We start from the raw sequence: 22068 nt of genomic DNA, 5'->3' as shown, positions 1-22068 counted from the left end.
AGAGAAGCTTTCTCTGAACCTGCCCTGTACCATGAATGAAGGCATAATGTCCAGTTGCATTGACATTTGCGAGTCTGATTCTGAAGAAAGTATTGACTCTCCACCCAGTACTCTGGATGAGTTAATATTACCTTGTTTAAAATCTCCTGCAGTGACCCTAGAGGCTCGTCTAGGTATTGCAACCATTGTTACCTGTTTCTCTGCTATTTTGGAATTGCAGTCTGGTTTGACTGCTATGGAGGAATCTGTCTGTAGTGAGGCAAAACTCAGAAAGTCAGAGCTAGTGTCACTAGATATTCCTGTGTATCCCTGTCCTGATGATAAAATTCAGTCTCAGTTTATGGTGGAACCTTCCCTGGGACATCTGCCCTGCACACAAAATAAAGTTCAAGTTTTGCCCTGTAACATGGATAGTACAGAATCCTTCTTAGAAAACTTGGGAAATGGTGTTCCTGAGGTCTTGTCTGATGTCCTGGAGATCTCCGAGTTCCTCCCAAAGGGTGCAGAACTTGTAGGAGATGTCTCCTTTCCCCCAGGTCCTTCTGAGGTGTTGCCCACTTCAGTAGGCATTGCTGCCTTGCTGACTACTTTTGCAGCTCTTGTGGAGTTTCATTCATGTGTAGTCAATGATGATATTACAGTTACAGAAAATTCTGAATTTGAGTCCGAGTCTTCTTTTGAAAGACCAGTACCTGTGACCTTTACTCGTGATGATTTTCTTCCCGGTACTGGTTTTGGTCTTGCCGTGTCAGACTCTGAGGTTGGCAGTTCCCCGACATGTCCTGAGGTTTCTCCTGTACTAGTGTACCCCGATGTGCTCTGTGACCCAGAAAGCCCAAGTGTGCCTCGGTTACCAGCGTACTCAGATGCTTCCTCAGTGGAGACATGTTCCGATATAGCCTGCCTGCTTGCATGCCCAGAAGTGGGCCCTGAAAGTCCTGATCTTGATGGGTGTCCTGCTAATTTTGAGTCTGGAATGATCATAGGTTCCATAGGGGTTCTTGGTGGTTCTCCATGTGAGCCTGGTGAGCGTTCTGGCTTCTTGGGATCTCTGCGGAGCTTCAAGGCGTTCTGGGAGATTCCGGGAAAGGTTTTGCTTGGTGCCCTGAATACGATCAGTAATGGCTTTGGTGTTGTAAGGGACACTTCAAACAGGTATTGCAGGAGGTTTGGTATTCTTGGACGCTCCTTGGAAGGTGGTGGGTATTGTCTGGAGGGTGTCGATGGCTTCTTCTCTGGTGTCCACAGTCCTGATGGGTGTTACGCTGAGACTTATAGTGCTGATGGGCATGTTTCGGTGGCTTCCGCTTCCGATGAGGTCGGTTTCGGATGGACTGACTCTGGAATTGGGCCTTGTCGGGCTGTCCCGACCTTCATGAGTCTTCAGTTAGAGTTTTGTGATGATACCAGTTTTGAGGGATGTCTGGAATCCATCCCTAGAGGGGGGGGGGGGGGTACTGTGAGAATCCGCTCAGCTGCCAACTGTCCCTCTTTTGGACGGACAGTCCCTCTTTGGGAGCCCTGTCCCTCTTTCCTCCCTCTTTTAGGACTTTGTCCCTCTTTCTATGCAAACATATTGTGAGAATCCGCTCAGCTGCCTGCGCAGGCAGGCAGCCTTTTGACCATTGTTTAGGTTTGCATGCTGCAGGACTCTGGAACAGAGACCTGTCTTTCCATTGCAAGTTCTGGTCTGTTCTCTTGCTGGGGAATTTGCATACATTCGTTATGCAAATCCCCTACCTGCCTTCTTTGATGACTGGCACTATAAGAGCTTTATGTTTCCCAGAATGCTTTGCTGGTCATTTCCCTTCCATGGTCTGTTCCTGATGGACACTGCTGGAGTGTCAGCCGTTGCTATCTAGTATAGTTAATTCCTGGGGGTTGCTTTAGGCTCCCCTTCTAGCCCAGTCAGGTTGTATTATCTGTTTGTTTGTTCTGTTGCCATTGTCCTGTCCCAACGGTGGTCGACAGGAAATGGTTCTGATCTCTGTTCTTGGAGTATAGCTGGTGCAGCGGTTGCTACCAGCTATCTCTTCTGTTCTGTCTCCTGGGATCGCGCTAGCTACTTTTCGCTAGCGCTGGGGATCCTTCTGTTCTGTCTTCTGGGATCGCGCTAGCCACTTTTCGCTAGCGCTGGGGATCCTTCTGTTCTGCTACTCTGTACCTGGATCGCGCTAGCCACTTTTCGCTAGTGCTGTGGATCCTATCTCTCGCTTGTCCCTGTTTTCGTGTGTCTGTCTTGTCTGCTACGCTTGCTGGAGGCTCGGTAAGGTAACCGTTAAGCAAGCGCTCGCGTCCTCTGTTTCATGTTTGTCTGTTAATGGTTAGTTAGGCGTGCTTGTCTCTATTGTGCTTATCACGTGGAGACCGCGCATAACCGCGTGCACTGTTGCGAATGAGTGCGGTATTCGCGGTTAGCTAGCGTTTGTTATTTTCCGTATCTCCTTATTGTATTATTTGCTGTGCCTTTGCTACCCTCGTGCCCTGTTTTGCTCAGTCTTGTGTCTCTGTCGGCAATCGCCATTCTTGCGATTGCATTCCCACTTCGTTTCCGCCGTTGTGTGTTCACCGTCGCTGGGTGGCGACTAGTTTGGTGGACACACATTGGTTCTGTCCCTTTGCTCTGTTTCTTGTGGGCTATCCAGCCCTGCCTGATCGTACCTTGTCCTGGATCTGTACAATTCCCGTCTGGCATCTGTGGCTGTGCAGCGACTGTGTTCGCCTGCACTCCACAGCGCCATCTGCCGCAAGGAATTGCCCTCTGCGGGTGCATAGCACCTAGCCTGGGTGTCCTCAAATATACGCTTGTGGAGGAAATCCGCCGCGTCAGCGCACGTCTGGTGCGCTGACCGCGAATACGATTCCACAATCGTTACACATATATATTTCTCTACTAAAAAGTGTGTTTAATTGTCTCTATACTTTATTCACATCCTTTAAAGTTATATATTACTAATTTTAAAATGTTAATATGAAGGAAAATGAACCAGGATAGAGAGGACCAGTGTGCGTGATTAGGGGTGTGTCAGGGGAGTGGTTAGGTGAGGCAGGGGTGTGGCTTAAGTGTCCCTCTTTCTGATCTCAGAAAGTTGGGAGGTATGTGAAGGATCACATCTAAACAAAATATCACTGTCAAGTACACCAAATGAAGTGTTCATTGGTATATGCAGAGATAAGGGCTGAATCCCAGCTCCTATGAAACCTTTTGTCTGATTGGTTGCCATTGGTTACTGAGCATTATTTACATCTGAATTATCATATAAAATAACTTATTATTAAAACAAAAGTAATCTTTTATTTCAGGCAAGTGAGTCACAAGGAAACAATAGAATTTAAAAATGAATGCACTGCCCACTTCTGTTCTCCGAGCAGACAGCTCCTTCAGTGCTTCATTACCGGGGAAAGTGATTTGTCGTTTTTAAGGACCTGGACTATTTTTCAAGAGGGAACTCAATTACAGCGTAAACACCTCGGGCTACTTGAAATGAAAGAATTATAAGGGAGCTGTTAAATTGCTGATGAGCCCGAGATCTGACTAGAAAACTGCTTCAATTTTCCTGCCAATTCACTTGCCCGGTAACGCATTCATTATCTAGGGACATTGTATAAAAAATAAAAGAGGAGCTTAGAAATAACACATTTGGCGCCAGTGATAGCAGACTTGCCAGTAAGTGTTCCACTATAGTAGCCAAACGGCTACTGAAGCCAACACACACGTTTGGCATTGACAATATCGTAATGGCATTTGGCTGAAGTAGCCACGGTGGCATAGTGGATAGCACTCTCACCTTGCAGCGCTGGGTCCCCGGTTCAAATCTCAGCCAGGGCACTATCTGCACAGAGTTTGTATGTTCTCCCTGTGTCTGCGCGGGTTTCCTCTGGGCATTCTGGTTTCCTCCCACATCCCAAAAACATACAGATACATTAACTACCTAACGACCAACGGGCGTGAACGCGGCGGTAGCCCCAGGACTGCCTAACGCCAATTGGCGTCAGGTCCTGGAGCCGGCTACTGAAGGAGATCGCGCGCAGGGTGTGCACGCATCTCCTTCTCTGGGGGCGGAGCTCCGCCCTGCCTTCAGTCTCCAAGCGGTTATTGCCGCTCGGGAGACTGTTAGACGGCGTGGCCGTCTATTTACAAAGTGCAGCGCTGCGATCAGCAGCAGCGCTGCACTGGGGACAGCCATGTGACACGGCTGCCTCCCTGGGGGACAAGAGAGTGATCGGCTCTCATAGGTAGAAGCCTATGACAGCTGATCGCCGTGATTGGCTGGCGGGGTTGGGAAGGAGGGAGAGAGGGAAAAAAACATAAAAAATAGATCTTTTTAATACAAATAAATATTTGTTAAAAAAAAAAAAAAACTTGGGGGCGATCAGTCCCCACCAACAGAGAGCTCTGTTGGTGGGGAGAAAGGGGGGGGGGGATCACTTATGTGCTGTGTTGTGCGGCCCTGCAGCTTGGCCTTAAAGCTGCAGTGGCCATTTTATTAAAAACAGGCCTGGTCTTTAGGGGGTTTTAGCACTGTGGTCCTCAAGTGGTTAATTGGCTTCCACCCTAAATTGACCCTACATACACTACATGATATAGACATATGACTATGGCAGGGATTAGATTGTCTGAGGGACAGTTACGTGACAAGACAATATACTCTGCACAGTGCTGTGGAAGATGTAAGAGATATATAAATACTTAATAATAATAATAATAATAGTATAGCCAAAATAACATTTGTGTGATCTGGCCCCGCTGCACCACAATCAATTTGATAGCCCCACAGGAATACCTTTGCATTGCGTTGCGATGTGATGATACTGTCCACTGCGACGCAACAGACACAGTGTGAAAGAAGCATTATAATGAGTTTTAACTGCATTGAAAACAGACGTTCATTCAAAGCCTGCATGCAGCAAGTTGGAATAACGCCATCAGCTACAACACAGTACTGTGACAGGCTCATAGAATTGTATGGGCAGTGAGGTGACATGCAGAATAATTCTGTAACTCAACTGATGCAGCATAAATGCACTCTAGGTCTTATTTTAATCACTGACCCTTTCTGTGCATTATGCATAAACGGAGTAAAGTTATTCAAGGAGGATGAGTGCAGTCTATTGCAGACAGCAGAAGAGCCATGTTAGCCATGCAAATAGAAAAACAAACAAACAAACACCTAGTCTTCTTAGCAGTCTATACTGACTAATAGAAGCTGCATAACCTACTGGTAATGCTGTTGTAGGGATTTAACTTGTAAACAAAGATGGCAGCTGCCATCTCCTCATGGACCTGTTCAATGGAAGATAAGGGAGTAAGGTACAGCATCACATCATGGTCACACACAATAATGGCTGCCATCTGTATAAAGACAAAGATGGTCCGCAACTTGTCCACTTGGTTTAGTGACTTTATTAAGGATGTATCCAGCGACACAAAGCCGACATGTTTCGGACCCGAAGGTCCTTACTCATGGCTAAAAGGTACAACACAGCACACCTACTATATGCATGTGCCTATACACCCCGCCCTAAGGAAGGGGTGGGGTAAGGAGGAGGATCCCTCTGCAGTCCACCCACAAGACAAGCAGAGAGATACCCCTCATTTACAAACAGTGTACAGTCATCTAAAATCAAAATAGACAGCATAACAATAAGAGTACAAGTCTAAAAGCATAGACAATAAATGTTAAAAACCTATAAGATAAATGGCACACCTCAAAGCGATAGACAATATAGACCATTGTCACCATATATACTTTAAAATATACTAGAGAGAGCATGGAGAGCCAGAAGAGCCAAGGGAGCAAAAAGACCCCTCTAGTGGGGTAACAAGGGCAATATGTCCTCTTTTTCCTTTCATGGTCTGGATCGTGTACGGTTTTCACGGAGAAGAGGAGACCCTTATAGGCGCTTGCTGGCCTTGGAAGCCCTCTGTATTTTTAAGTTGGGTACTAGGACCCCACTGGGCTTGAATTCAAGATGGGATTTGGCCCTCGTTACCCACTAGAGGGGTCTTTTTGCTATTTTGATTTTAGATGACTGTACACTGTTTGTAAATGAGGGGTATCTTTCTGCCTGTCTTGTGGGTGGACTGCGGTGGGATCCTCCTCCTTACCCCACCCCTTCCTTAGGGCGGGGTGTATATGCACATGTATATAGTAGGTGTGCTGTGTTGTACCTTTTAGCCATGAGTAAGGACCTGGTCTGAAACATGTCGGCTTTGTGTCGCTGGATACCTCCTTAACAAAATCACTAATCCAAGTGGAGAAGTTGCAGACCATTTTTGTCTTTATACAGTTTTGTTTGGAATACCAACCAGGGGTTGAGCGGTATTACCACTTTCACCTTCTAATGGCTGCCATCTGCTACTGAGGTGGAGCATAAGCTCTTGATGACATCTCTTTCTACCTTTCTTCACATGTCATGGTGGCAGCGTGGAAAGGTGGGGAATGAAGCAGTGGTAAAATCAAAATGGGATAAAACTGACACAACATTTAATAAAATTGCTTTTTGCCATTTGCTTTTGTGCACAAGTAATATCGTCTGCCTACAAATTCCCAAAGTACAGTTTATCCGCTCTGGAAGCTGCCATTGCATTCTATTGGAGGCGCCCGTAGGTGAAATATTTGGTAGCTACATATATTACTCTATATGGTAGTTTCCCAATAGTAATCTGGACAGTGTCCTACCTTAGATGTCTCTTATTCTAGACAAAGGTAATTGTAGTTCAAGGTAAAATTCAAACATTTTTTATTTGCACTCGACAACGTGTTTCTCGGCCAAAGCTGCTTCTTCAGGTCAATAAACGTGCCTGACGTGTCAGAGTCAGTTTTTTTTGTTTTGTTTTTTTGTTGTTGGCGCCCAGAACTGACTCTGACACATCAGGCATGTTTATTGACCCGAAGAAGCGGCATTGGCCGAGAAACGCGTTGTCGAGTGCAAAACAAAACATTTGAATTTTACCTTGAACTACAATTACCTTTGTCTAGAGTAAGAGACATCTAAGGTAGGACACTGTCTAGATTACTATTGGGATACTACCATATAGAGTAATATATGTAGGTACCAAATATTCCACATAGGGGAGCCTCCAGTCTCTGTTACTTAATTAAAAACCCTAGTTTAGGGGGATAGAACTACAGTCACCCGTAGTCCATAAAATCCCTTTTTTGGAGTTGCATCCAAGACCACCAAAGGCCGAGTGGGGGGTGGTAATCTCCCCACATGGCAGACTAGTGATTGCCTCATATAGCAACCTTCCTTTGTGAGTATATTACTTGTTGTCTAACTCATTTTATTTTATTGCATAGCTGCTGTATTTATATATTAAAATATATCTAGAGATCACTCCTCAGCTGCACACACTAGAAGCAGAGAAAGCTCAGTTTCGGCACTTTGCTCATGTTCACTAAATGTATCTGACAAAGGAATGTAAACAAAAGCTAATGTTATCACCTCTTCAGATGCATCCAGAAGCTGCCCACTAAAGCAAGGAGCTTTCCACTAAAGAACAAAGTGCTGCATTTACCTGTTGGAATGGTGTTCTAATACAATTTTTTTTCTTTGTGGTAGTAGATTTTAAGCTGTAAATAATCTTTTAGAGCAAAGTGGGACAGAGTTTCATTCCACTTTAAACAGTCTAAACCCTTTTTCTGAAGAGTTCAGGAATCCAAATACACATTAAATAATACATAGGGTCTAAATGTTGTCTAACGCAAGACTTATCCATTTGCAATGAAGTCATAGAAGGCGTAGAAGCTGCGATCTCTGGTCTGTGTGTAACGCTGGCAGCTCTGATAACTGCTGGCATTGGCTGCTGATTCGCACATCAATATACTATTACATTTCAATCTTCCACAACAAGTTGCATTCTGCCGTCGATGTGAAACATTTTCGCCTGATAATTGCAGTCACCGACTTAGAACGCGGTTTGGCAAGCTCTGAAGACTTATAAGGAGGAAAGTAAAGAGTACCTGTCGCAGCCAGGCTCCGTGTCCGCCGTGCTTGCCGCTGTCATTGATGTGACTTCCTCAGGACGGCCTCAGGGCAGCATCTGTTCTGTAACACAGGAGTTGCAGGAGTCAGGCTCATTCTGTATGTGTCTGAGAAAGCAGCAGAGGGAGAGCAGGGAAAGGACTTTTCACGTTCTCTGACACATTCCAGCCTCTCACAGACAGACATAACAGTTTACAGTACATGGAACTGAAATACAATGAGAAGAAGAATGTTTTATAACATAACGACAATGCAGCTCTCACACACTTAGAGAGTATGCTGTCCAGAGTCACTGTCAGTGGTATGGCTGCAAAGCACCCCCCCTCCCTCCACCTTCCACCCAGAAGCTGTGGACAGCCATGGTGACAGGCGCCTCAGCATGGAAAGGGGAGAGGTTTATTTACTTAAAGTGGAACTTTAACCAAGGACTGAACTTCATTCCAATCTGTGGCTAATACCCCCTTTCCCATGAGGAATCTTTACCTTTTCTCAAACAGATCATCAGGGGGCTCTGTATGCATGATATTGTGGTGAAACCCCTCCCACAGTGTGATGTCATAGCCAAGGTCCTGACAGTTTGCTGTCTGTGAACCTTATTGCATGATGGGAAAATAACAGCGTTTTCCAACTGCCAAGCATGTAGTATCTCCCTCTGTGCATAGAATTCTCAGTAATGAACATTCCGTAAAGATCACACCTGGCAGAACTAAAGATACATTTCAGAATGTAAATCGAGGTGAGGAAAGATTTTGCAATGGGCGAACTCCGACTAAATCATCTATAAATTAATATTGTAAATAATAAACAATTGTATCCATTATGTTGTTTTTACTACAGTTCCTCTTTAAAGCACATACATTGGTGATCACCACCACTATAAGACCACTGAAATGTGGATACAGTGGCTAACACAGGATCCTATATAGGCCACCTGCGACAGGAACTTGATTCAAAGTCTACGACGACTAGAGCAATAAACTATGGAATGTATAAACCTCTGCTAAATAATGCCCTGTGTAACACCTATCACTGTAGAGCAAACATGAAAGCAGACTTTCCTGTAAAATAACCTTGTCACATGATCAGCTGGGCAACCACTGGAAACAGAAAGGGGTTGTGGAGCAGTGGCATGCTTCCCAACTGTTGGAGACAGGAAACAGGGAATCTAAAACACGCTCTTGCCATACCTTTAGCCACACCCCAATAGTACATGTGGCACTGCCCCCTCCCTCCCCTATAAAGTTCCTTGGTGTCTAGTGGCCCTCCTCCCTCCTCTATTCAGTTCCCTGGTGTCTAGTGATCCAGCTCCCCCTTATACATCTTATATCTCCCTGATGTCTAGTGGTCCACCTCCCTTACGTTTTCAGGTCCCTGGTATTTAGTATCCCCCTCCCCATACAGTTCCCTGGTGTCTAGTGGCAGCTCTCTCTCTATAAAGTAAACATTGAGGCTTGACCCCTTCAGTGTTCCCTGCAAAGTGAGACAAAATTTCAAACTTCAGGATTTTCATAAATTGTAACAAAGAAAATGTCTTGTCCATATAGGTTATCATGCCATGGCTAAACTTTTAGAGCAGAGAGGAAATTTTGAGTTTAGTTACACTTTAAGAGGTTAGGCCTACTTTGCAAATGTTTGCAAGCGTTTAGCATAGTGACATTCATTAGGTCCAAAAACCAGACAGGATGTCCACAAAGATGCTGCAGGCAGGCTAGTTTTTTCCACGCATGCAAAAATGTGGGCATTTGCAAGTTCCCGGGGATATAATTTGGGCCTAGGGAGAGGCCCAGAGATGGTTTACCTGAGCTAGGTAATCTTGGGGAATATAACAAATATATTCCTCTACTGATTATCTTATTTACTACTTTTGTGGTGACATTTGGGGTCCAGCTATTGACGGCACCCAAATAATATTTTTAGCGAAATTTCCTCTGTGCCCTAATTAATATTACTGTCTATGGAGGCACCTAAATCGAATGCTGCGCAGCGACAGGCAGGTGCCAAAGCGACAATGCAGATTAAGGGTACGTTCACATCATGATGCGCAGACGGCCAATGCGATCAGAATGCAGCGCATATGATCGCAAGCCATCTGCGTCGCTACGCATCCCATTCATTACACTGAATGGGTCAGCGCTGCGCTTGCAGGCACAACGCATGCAGCAGTACACAAGCACATCACAGCAAATCGTACTGTTGCACAGCGCCTATGATGTGAACTCTCATGCATGTCGCACATCATACGCGCTTCCAAATGTGCAAGGAAGCTGTTGTGAACGAGGCCTTAGTGTGAACAGTACATAGAAATCACACTGCCATCAGGCAGAATGCAGTTTTGCTTTGCGAAAATACAAAAGGTGAATTCAGATCAAGTAGAAACAGGGCATAAAGTGTATATTTATATGCAGCAAAACTGGTATTTATTCCGGGGGAAAAAAATATCATTTTCACCAGAATCCTACTGGAAAGGAATGTGCTGTGAATTTTGATAAATTCCTGGCACTATATATGGTTGCCATGGCGGTATTTTTCATAACAAAATAGTTTGATGTAACGAATGGGACACAAACAGCAAGAGGCAGACGATTTAGCGAAGCTCCAGAACTAAGCTAGGTAGAAACAAAGAAGCCAGTGTACGGTAATTGCTGTAATGACTAGGCTATTCCTGCATAAACACAATAATCACTGTACAGAAGTTCACACTGATCAGCTCTGCATAAATCTGTATCTTCCACATGATCTGCAGCAGATCTCCCCTCTGGTAAAGAAACAAACACCCTACAGGAAGTTAATCCTGAGGCATTAATGCTCCAAAGTCTGTTTCTTATCACCACAGTAATGTGTGTATGTGGCAATACTTGCGCCTTGGCAGTGATTACAGAATTAGCATGCATGTCTCTGCATTACTCCACTGTGGACTCTGCTTACACCTGCGCCGGGATTCAGGATGGCAGACGGCTTGTCAAGTAAAGACTGGCACATTTTCCAAGGAAAACACAGATGTGTACAGTGGTTTAGCCAGAGCAGGATCATCCACTAGGGAACTCAGGCAGGTGCTTGGGGCCTAGTGGGTGTTAAAGGATACCCAAAGTGACATGTGACATGATGAGATAGACATGTGTATGTACAGTGCCTAGCACACAAATGACTATGCTGTGTTCATTTTTTTTCTTTCTCTGCCTGAAAGAGTTAAACATCAGGTATGTAAGTGGCAGTTCCAGTCGAGTCAGGAACGGGTCAGACTACAGTGTGACCCTCACTGATAAGAAATTACAACTATAAAACACTTTCCTGGCTGAAAATGGCTTCTGAGAGGAGGAAAGAAATAAAAAGGGTCAATAGTTCATAGATTTTAGCTCTGGCATACTTCAATGAAGGGGTCATTGAGCAAAAACAATAAAACAGTAAAAACTTAAAAAGTAGATTTAAATATAAAATAAAACCGTGGAACATCTTAAATGTTTATTTTTAAGAGAAGGAGGATAAATACGATTGTTTATTTCATTAGATTATTTTCAACTCGGGTATCCTTTAAGAGGCCCACCTGACCCCTTCTGTGACATCTCTTTACTTCAGCTTACCAAAAGGACCCCAAGGAAACCCCAAATCTACAAGCTAGTGTCCCGTTACATCTGAATCCATCTCTAGGCTTAGCTACAAAGCCATGGGCCCCAGTGCAAATTTTACACCAGTACTGAGTCCCCATGTAGTTTCAAAGTTGAGCACATTTGTACTGCGCATGCGAAAGTCTGCTGGACTGCCAAAAAAGTATATCTCCGTAAGGCTGGCCCCGTATATGGCCCCGTACAATCAGCACAAACACAAATTTCATAATGCTTGGGGAGTGTTACATGTGTGCTGCACATATTAAGATTTGTGGTGGTTTTGTTTTGAGGACAATAGCACTTATTTTCTCCAAAACTATAACATCACCCAGCCCCTGTACAACAACCTACAGGCATGGAATAGATATGGGTGGGTAGTGATGTGCGTGTGCTCATTTGTGCTGCAAAAGTATCATCTATTTTTTATAGTTTTTGAGATTTTCAAGTCTTTATAAAAGGTCAAAAGTTCACTCAGCCCTTCCCCCCAAAAAACGCAAAGGCTAAGTGAACTTTTGACCTTTATAAAAACTTGAATATCTCAAAAACTATAAAAGATAGAAGATTTTTATTGTCTTTAAAACAAAAGAAGCACAAATCTTAACTTTTTGCTGCAAAAATGGGCACAAATGTAGCACTAACCAAACATGATGGAATTTTTTTTGTGCTGAGTGCAGGGGAGCCAGCTTCACGGAGCCAAAAGCTATTTGACCTAGCAGGTCAAATAATTTCAATCGAGGATGGCACAGGAACGACAAGATGGGGCGAGGACCGGGAATGCTTTATGTTATTCCGAGCGTTCCTTCTACTAAGGTAATTCTCAAACCTGAAGGGAGTTTCCTCACGTTACATTGGTGGTTAGCAAGAGCAGGCGTAGATAGCAGGTGTAGCTGAACGGACAAAAAGTAGGGATAATAAAAATTGCACATTGCAAAAAAAACCAAACAAACACAGAGACACAAAAGGAGCCCAAATGGTGCAGTATGTCACAGTACCAGAAGTATTTAACATATGCGGATGGATTATACTCACAAAGGTGGGTTGCAGAAGGGCAACCGACCACTAGAAGCAGGTGGAGATGTATTACCCCGACTCCACTCGGGTGACCAGGCGGAGCTGGTGATGGCCGCACTCTTGGTAAAAAAAACAAACCTCAAATGACCTAAACTGGTCAAGAAGGGATGATACCACAGGGAACAGCCACCCAGAGAAGATAAAATGCATTAAAAACAAATAAAATGAAAAAAGTGAGGTGGCTTCCCTCAATGAAGACAAATTCATGTATTTATATAATTTTATTGCACTGGCAACGCATCTCGTGGGTGACTACCCACTTCCTCAGGCCAAATGGCAGTGTCCAATAGTGCTTGTAGTCACAAGACGCCTCGCTTTTTTTCATTTTATTTGTTTTCAATGCATTTTATCTTCTCTGGGTGCCTCTTTCCCCTTTATCATGTGTAGCTGATGTTTGGAAAGCCGCAGACAAAGAGGCGAAGGAGCACTGCAGCTGAGGTCTGCACCATGTAGCCAAGTAACTGGGTGTCTGGGGTATTGGTAAGGCATCGGTGGGGGGGTGTCAGTGTTAGCCGTTGATAGATGAGAGTTTTAGGAACAGGTATAGAAAGGTTGGTGTGAGGGATAGATTAGGAACAGCCATAGTAGAATATGGGTTACATTACCTACATTATATTATCACGCAAATTACTGGACACCCAGGGAAGCTGCAGAAAGTGAGTGATCAGCTGAGGCTATTGGGCCTTTTGTTTCACTAGCGCTGCTTGTGCTATGCCAATCATTCATTGCTGCGCTTATCAGCGATACACGTTCACACGTTGTACTGATGAAGGCATAAATAGACACAGCGTTATGCAAGCTGGAATAAATGAATCTTTGAAAAATACAAAAACAAAAAGTCCATATAAATAGAGATTGTGGGTGTAGGGCGGTTCCATAAGAGGATACAGTAATGATCTGCAGGCTCCGCCCACAGTCCTGAGCTGCTGACCTGCAGTTACTTGATGATATAAGGGGCAGTCTTGTGCTTTGCAGTGTAATTCCTCTCACACAGCCCGGAGCTCCAGCATGGCTGTATTATATGGGCTCAAAGAAAACAAGATTATAGACTGGCTGATAACAAATCTCAGCAACAAGGGACAGATGGGTAAAGGGTTATAAGTGTAAATTTTCTTTAACCAGCCTGGCGGTATGGACGAGCTCAGTTCGTCCATTACCGCCGGAGGCTGGCGCTCAGGCCCTGCTGGGCCGCTTCTCATCAAATAAAAAGGAGCACACGCAGCCGGCACTTTGCCAGCCGCGTGTGCTACCTGATCGCCACCGCAGCGCGGCGATGCGCCTGCGTGCAGCGGCGAAAGAGGGTCCCCCCAGCCGCCCGAGCCCAGCGCAGCCGGACCAAACAGTTCCGGCCAGCGCTAAGGGCTGGATCGGAGGCGGCTGACGTCCATGACGTCACTCCGCTCGTCGCCATGGTCCTTCTTGTCATTCTGATCGCCGGAGGCGATCAGAAGTACGCATTAGGAACACCCTCTAGTGGGCTTTCATGCAGCCAACTTTCAGTTGGCTGCATGCAATCGTTTTTTTTTAATAAAAAAAAAACGTCCGGTCGCCAGCCTGGTGATCTTAATAGAACGTCAGGCTGGTTAACCACTTGAGGACCACAGAGGTAAACCCCCCTAAAGACCAGGCACATTTTTGCTAAAATGGCCACTGCAGCTTTAAGGCACAGCTGCAGGGCCGCACAACTCAGCACACAAGTGATTCCCCCCCTCCTTTTCCCCCCCACCAACAGAGCTCTCTGTTGGTGGGGTCTGATCGCCCCCCCAGTTGTTTATTTATTTATTTATTTTATAAATATTTATGTTAGCCCTTTATATAAAAAAAAAACCCTTTCCTCTTCCTCCCCCAGCTAGCCTCCCTCCCCCAGCCGGCCTATCACAGCCGATCGCTCTCTTGTCCCCCAGGGGGACACGGCTGTCTCCAGTGCAGCGCTAGACGGTGTAAATAGACGGCGATCACGCCGTCTAACAGAGTGGCAATAGCCACTTGGACACTGAAGAGGGGGCGGAGCTCCGCCCCCCGAGCATGAGATGTGCGCGCAATCTCATGCAAATTAGAGCCCCAGGACTTGACGCCAATTGGCGTTAGGCGGTCCTGTGGCTGCTGCTGCGTTCATTGGCGTGAGGCGGTCGTTAGGTAGTTAAAGCGGACCTGAATTCAGAACCTCCTCTCTGCTCTAACAGATACGCAACAGCATATTAACCTTTAGAGAAAAACATTTCTTTGTTACAGCTGATACAAATCCTGCAATAAATATGCAGAGTGTCTACTTCCTGCTTTCATGGAAGTAGACATAGGAATATGCAGAGTGTCTACTTCCTGCTTTCATGGAAGTAGACATAGGGTTAAAGGTGGCCATACATCTAGTGATTTGGTTGTACGATTCGATCATTTTATAGAATCGAGAGGGAATTGAGTATGTTCCAGAATTCCCAATCGATGAAAAGTGGATGATTTCACGTTGAATCGACCAGCTTAGTCAATTGAGAGGATGCAAGATATCGGTCAATCGCACAGGAATCGGCTGCTGTTCACATGTCACTCGATCGACTCGGAAATGATTTTTGCAATCACAGTATGGAGCCACAACATTGGTCAGATCGGATGTGGAGGTGAATCGCATTGGATATCGTTTGTAGTGTGTGGGTCACTAATCGATTGACTTTCGATCAACCATACAGAAGTCGATTCCTCAAAGTTGATCGCTCTGTCGATTGAATCAGAATAGTTAGAAGTATGGCTAGCTTAACATCCTGTGTTTACGAAATAGCTGCTCTGCCATCGCAGCCAGCTGACACAGCTGAAAGGTTAAATTACAACTTGTGATTAGTCACAGATACTTAAACAGGCTAAACTCTCTAAATACATACAGTGTGCATTTCTCTATGCTTTCCTTCTATCCTGTGTGACTTCAGGTCCAGAACGCTTGAACTGAGACAAGAAAAAAAAAACCTCTTTCTTATCTGGGGCTTCTTCCAGCCACCACCCTCCTCCCCCTCCCTTATAGTCTTTGAGGCCCCTCAGTGTCCTTCGGGTCACCTTCCCCTCCGAAGTCCCGCTGTCACCCCAAGTCTCCAGCCTGGCTAACTGTCCCAGCTGTGCACCTCCTCAATCAGGTCACAAGTCTTTACAAACTTTACAAAAAATGTACCCTGTGTGTTTGTAGAGAAATGAGCCTAAGGCCCTGTTCAGACTATGTGTGTTCCTAGCCGTTTTTCCAGAACGTGTACGGGCAGACTTTGCGCATAGAAATGGCTACTAATGTTTTCTAATGGCCTCGTTCACATGTATGCGTATGAGACTCATATGTTTCTCATCCGCATAGCTGCACGCAGTTCTGTGCGCCACGCACAGAAACGGACACAATGAAAGTCTATAGACGCGTATCAAAAACGTGTACTATTTCGTTTTAGTGTACGTTTCCCATTGTTTCCTGTGTGACGCACTTCCTTTCAACATGCAAAAACGCAATAGAAGACACAAGAAAAACGCATATAAATGCATGCGTTTTTCAACTTGCGTTTTCTATTCGTTCTGCAAACGCTGACAGTATGAACAGGGCCTAATTCCCTTTTATTTGTAAGAAATCACTAGTGTAATTTGATCTCTCAGCTGTGTCAGCACAGAAATATATCAGTCTTGGGCAGACAAAGCTATTATGTAAACACAGGATGTTAACCCTTTGTCTGCTTCCATGAAAGCAGGAAGTGGGCTGGAGCACTCTGCGCAGGCGCAATAGCTGCCAACCTAGCGACGTCGGCATCTGCAATAGAGGAGACCGTCTGGGAGCGAAGCTGCAGCGAGGGACAGATAGGCTACTAGGAGCTGGAGGAAGTCCCAAGTAAGTAGATCTACTTTTGTATTTTTTTTTTACCTTTTTGTTCTTTTACCTTAAATTAAATGTAGTTTTCACAAGTTTTAGTGACAATTTTAGAATGACTCAGCCTAGCGCTTATTGTTGAAGTGCTCAACGCAGATCATAATAGCTAATAAAGCGATAAAATGATGACTTGGATACGTTTCATTATTTCTGGGAACACTTAAGAAGCCTGTAGGGAAATTCAGCAATAATAATTGGCCTCTGTTAACGTGTCTCACTCTGGAGATGTGATTTTATCTGGTAATAATACTGATAAGTGATTCTCTTATTTCATACTCTCCAGAGCGAGTGGCTGCTATTTATTCTTTGGAACAGTACGGCCCCCTTGTGTGTGATGGCTTCATTACCGTGTATCTCCTGACTCGAAAATAGGACAGTACCTCTTTCTACAAAGCCACGCCAATATCTGATAGGCAATCCATACTACACACTGTTTTTCTTTTTATGCTGAAACAAACAAATTACTATATGCGAGTCCTCTCTCCTCCTGCCTACAGCACTGGTGGTTTCAGCTTCTGTTCTCGACTAGAACATAGCCAGTACCAGCCTCCACTCATACCCTGTAGCTACTTCTTTCCTTTTCCACTTCAGGACTTTTCATGAGCTTCTACTGTCTTCTGAAACTCCTTCCCACACACTGTTTAGCACCCTCTCCCCCACAAACACACCTATTTTCAAACGCAGCCCATAAATTCTTCAACTACGAGACAAGCACACAACCTGACCCGAGGACCAGGGACAGGTTTTGTCAGTTGACATTATACAGGTTCAAACAATGCAGAGACAGCCCACCTGGGACAGCCCACCACCAGCGCCCACACTAACAACAGGAGCACTGAAAGTTGCAACAACTCTATAGAGAGACTGAAGCTGTGCAGATAGGCTGCACGATCGCTGGATCCAGGGGGGGAAGTAATGTATTAACGGGGGGATCAGCGGGGATCGGGGGGTTCCTGGCACTTGTACTAGCTAGCCTAGTGCTAGCTATAGGGTTTTCAGTCGCGGGATCTCATTTATTCTGCGTGGGGGACTCCTGGGGCCAGGAAGCGGTATGACACAGTGTCGGGCATACCGCTAAGGACGTTAAAGAAATGGTGGATTTTTACACAGATATGATCATAACTGGAGAAAGTATGATCGCAAGTTGGATGCTTTAGTAGTGTGGATCGTTTAAATACGATCTTTTCCATTAACCTCCCTGGTGCTCAATTTCCCCAGGATTTCTGTGCAAAAGGTGATCCAATTAATTTTCATAACCTTTTTTTCCTGTAACTTACCAAAATGTGTCAAGCAAAGGTCTAGTATACAGTGCAGGAGAGTATTGGCGTGTATGCACATCAATACTGGTCACGGCATGTTTTGTATTGACGTGTACAACCGTCAATACTGCCAGGGAGGTTAATCTGAATGATCTTATTAAATTGTTTGCTAAAAATTGTACTGTTAATAAGGGCACTTTTAGGGTCCTTCCATACTAGAAAATGTGGATGATGCCACCTTGATGGTTGATGTATGAAGTTTACAGTGCTGATTGCTGTCATAAATCTATCCAAGACTTGCTACTAAATAGACATGAAAAGTAGCTGGTGCCCATGTGAGTGTTTTTTTTTTTAGGTTGCAATACTAGAACATGTGAATGCACTTGCAACACCGTAACCCTTTCATAGGATTTTTGGGGGGCACGTTAGGCATAGGCCTAATGTAGTTTCTGAGTCACGTTAAAGGATGCCAGAGCCCAAAAACAGATGAGAAACTGGGGGATCATGGTGAGCTGTCCTGATGCTCACCGCTCCCCCCGTTCTCCTTTCGCCTCCCTCCTATAGCTGTAATTGCCCCGTTTTCTGGATGGCCGGGTTGGGAAGCATTGCAGCTTTCTGGCCGAGCTGCATGCGTGCTATAGCACGAGACCTCTGTCGACACGCGTACCACAGTACGTAACCCCCTGCGGGGAGCGCTATGTGCATGCGTGTGATGTCACACGCATTCAGTCATTCAACATCATCTAACTTTTGTTAAATGATGTTACACGATGTTGAACGATCGGTCGTCATTAAAGATTTGTCGTGAAAATCTTCTGGTGGGTATAAGCTTTTAGTTTAACTAATAATAATTCTTTTTTTTATAGCGCTTTTCTCCTGTCGGACTCAAAGTGCTTGTGAGGCAGCCACTAGAGCGCACTCAGTAGGCAGCAGCAGTGTTAGGGAGTCTTGCCCACAGAACTCTTTACTAAACAGGTGCTGGCTTACAGAATAGGAAGAGCCGAGATTTGAACCCAGGTCTTCTACGTCAGAGGCAGAACCCTTAACCATTACACTATCCAGCCAATAACTAGTATTTATCTTCTGATTTATGCATTTTCTATTTTTCACTTAATCTCCCAGGTGGTACTACTGAGTCAGGCTTGGGGTGAAGAAAATAAGACAGGAGCGGTAATCCCGAGCCTAACTCAGGCTAGCCACTGGGAGGTCTGAGCAGAGCCTGAAGGGCAGCAGGCTTTTCAACTCACCTCCCCCAGGATCCAGGCGCTGGCAGCTACTCTTCTTCCAGTCCTTGGAAGCTCTGGAACCCTCAGGTGAAATCACGGTTTGTCGTCATGGCGACAGATGGCAATCTAACTCTAGTGTTACAGCGCCACCCAGAGGGCAGAGGGAGAACTGCAGAGCTGGATCCCAGGGAGGTAAGTGCAGGGGCTGCTACACAGCTCAATGCAGCATCATTTTTTCCTGGTTTTTAGGATCTAAAAGCGTGTGAAAAAACTGCACCGCTTATAGATCCTAAATTCCGGAAATAATCATACCGCCAGGGACTTTAACTATGTCGTATAATTCTGTTTAAATATGCAAGAAGCGGTAGTTATGCATATGATCCATGCTATGTACAGTACAATGCGATCCTTTCTACAGTTTTCCCAGAGTTGTATATGTTAAGCAGATGCATTTCATTCAACAGACTTGACACTCATTTTTTCTAGTAATAGCAGATGGGATTCTCCATGCGAAAGGTCATTAGCAGTTAAAATAACAATCATAAAATTAATGAGCAGTGAAGTGGCTGTTAATGTCTCAGACAGCAGAAGATCAGTGGCTCCTGTAATCTCCTCTATAGAACACAAGAGAGCGTATCAGGGCCCTACACCACTCCTGCAAGGGCTCAGGGTCAGTCTTGTACTGTAAATCTCCAAGTATAGATAAAAGAACATTACATCTAGCTAATACACTCGTTAAAAAAGTGATTACACATGAGGGTCATCCAGAAAGTTATATTCGTTTGATTGTATCTGCTATGAAGGGTATTCTTTCTGTGTGTAATATAACTTGTGTCCATCAGGTTAATCACTTCTCTCTCCCTGCACCGCTTGTCACGTGACTGCAGAACGCCAGTGAGGTTCGGTTCCCACTGCCGCATTGGAAAACTGACAGCGAATGTTTACGTTTTTGGGAAATGGAACGAATCGCAGAGCAGAAACAGAACGGATCTCGGAGCGGAACCCAACATACTTTTGTGCGGTCTGGAATTTTTCCGATTAGGCGGGTGCGTTCTCCATATAGCGTATTATAATGTCGCCGGTGAGCTGAATGACCGCTCATCCTGCTGCCGCTCAAAATCCCATCAGCGTTAAATACTATCCCCCCCCCCCCCAGGGTGCTCGCCGGGTCCTGAATTACTCTTGGGCGGGGCGCGCATTGTAGCATTACTTCTACAGCGGCGCCTAGTCCCGAAATGACCCGCTTCATCCAACCGGACCCCAAATGGACCATCAGAGGGGACACTATATTGTCTGCTCCCGCTGGCCAGTAGCTCTTGGACCCACTGGGAGCGGTGGTCGGCAAAGCGCTAACCAGTGGATCCCTATGAGGGTGATCCCACATGCCGCGTTGCGTTTGTAGACTGATAGAAAATCGATGCTTCGAACACTTTGGGACCCATCGCATCAGTGGCTGCAGTAGCCAAATCGCAACCTCTCTGGAAATTTCTTTGAAGTGGCAACACTTTAGCAATTCCGCAAAACGCCCCTGCAAAACGCCGTAGCGGACCCCAGACCTCAGAGTCCGGCTCAAGTGGAAACCAAGCTGTTTTGCTCACCAGCATTAAAATGGCCCCACCGCCACTGGCTGTGACCTGAACTTGTACACAGAGGGGAGGGCAGCCACGAGGACATATTTGACAAGCTCTTGTCCTTGCACAGAGAAGGTGGGTTCCAAGATGGATCGGTAAGCCTCTGGAGGCCCCCCATCTCTATGTGGGTGATTATCTAGCTTTTCTATTTATTACCTAGAGCAAGGGAAGTCTCGGGATCCTATTGAGGCTACCCCGGTGTTCTGCTGCCCCCCATCACTCAGTGTATCCCCCCCTGTGTGGAAGGTTGGTGACAAGGCATTGTCAGCAATGGACAGAGGATGCTGAGGGAAGCCTCAATAGGACCCTGAGGCTTCCCTCTCTACAGGTAATCATCTCTATTTGTACCTGAGATTTGGCTCGGGTACAAAGGGCATTTTATTGATAAGGTGTGAAAATATAACTTAGGAGAAAACTTAGTATTGGGGGAGAAAAAGTGAACTGGATAAGGGCCGTAGGAGTTGACTCCTAAGTTACGCGTGATTGTTCTCAGTGCCGTGCGCTATACTTCTAGTGCGACCGCGATAATTTACTAGCACTCCCACTATTATGTAATCAAAATTTCGAGACAGAAATTGTAGCTGCAGAAGCCTCATTCCACAAAAAAAGTTAGCATTTGTGGACTCTGATTACTGAGCTGTTAGATGCTATTCTTAGATCCAAGTATGCAGATGAGATTTAAAATTAGAAGTGAAAAGTAGTAAACAGCTGCTGCAGAGAACAGCATGTTAATATCCAAGACATTGCTCTTGCAAATTCACAGCTATTTTTATATCAATGACAAAACACAGGAACAAATCCAATAACAATAGTGGCTGATTAACACCTGAAACAGGCACGGGGCAAATCCAGCCAGACTTTTGTCAGAAACATCTGATCTGCATGCTTGTTTAGGGTCTATGGCTAAAAGTATTAGAGGCAGAAGATCAGCGGGGCTGCCAAGCAACTGGCAGGGCTGGTGCACACCAAAACCCGCTAGCAGATCCGCAAAACGCTAGCAGATTTTTAAACGCTTTTTTTTATTTTTATGAGGCGTTTTGCTAGCGTTTTGCGGATTGCTGCTGCGGTTTTCAGTATAGTAGATTTCATATATTGTTACAGTAAAGCTGTTACTGAACAGCTTCTGTAACAAAAACGCCTGCAAAACCGCTCTGAAGTGCCGTTTTTCAGAGCGGTTTGCGTTTTTCCTATACTTAACATTGAGGCAGAAACGCATCCGAAATCCAAAAAATGCCTCACCCAGGCATTTTTCGTTTCTGCAAAACGCCTGCCGCTCTGGTGTGCACCACCCCATTGAGATACATTGACCAAGCAGATCCGCAGCCGCAAGCGGATCTGAAAACGCCCAAAAAGCCGCTCGGTGTGCACCAGCCCAAATTGTTTAAAACTCCTAGGAGTTCTGGTTCACCA

At 45.2% G+C, this 22068-nt stretch overlaps 1 protein-coding gene across 5 annotated transcripts in view; it reads right to left on the bottom strand.

Annotated features, from left to right (window-relative positions):
* The window catches only part of GHR (growth hormone receptor), a 496455-nt gene that overhangs the window by 390878 nt on the left and 83509 nt on the right, over positions 1–22068 (bottom strand). For 4 of the 5 annotated variants that reach the window (XM_068251067.1, XM_068251022.1, XM_068251070.1 and 1 more), the window contains exon 2: positions 7968–8052. The gene's annotated coding sequence lies outside the window, so the exon portion shown is untranslated. The remainder of the gene's footprint in view (positions 1–7967; positions 8053–22068) is intronic. The other variant, XM_068251031.1, reaches the window with a different exon arrangement.

Source organism: Hyperolius riggenbachi, chromosome 1 (assembly GCF_040937935.1).
Source record: "Hyperolius riggenbachi isolate aHypRig1 chromosome 1, aHypRig1.pri, whole genome shotgun sequence".
NCBI classification, from domain to species: Eukaryota; Metazoa; Chordata; class Amphibia; order Anura; family Hyperoliidae; genus Hyperolius; species Hyperolius riggenbachi.
This window is presented reverse-complemented; position numbering and strand designations above follow the sequence as displayed.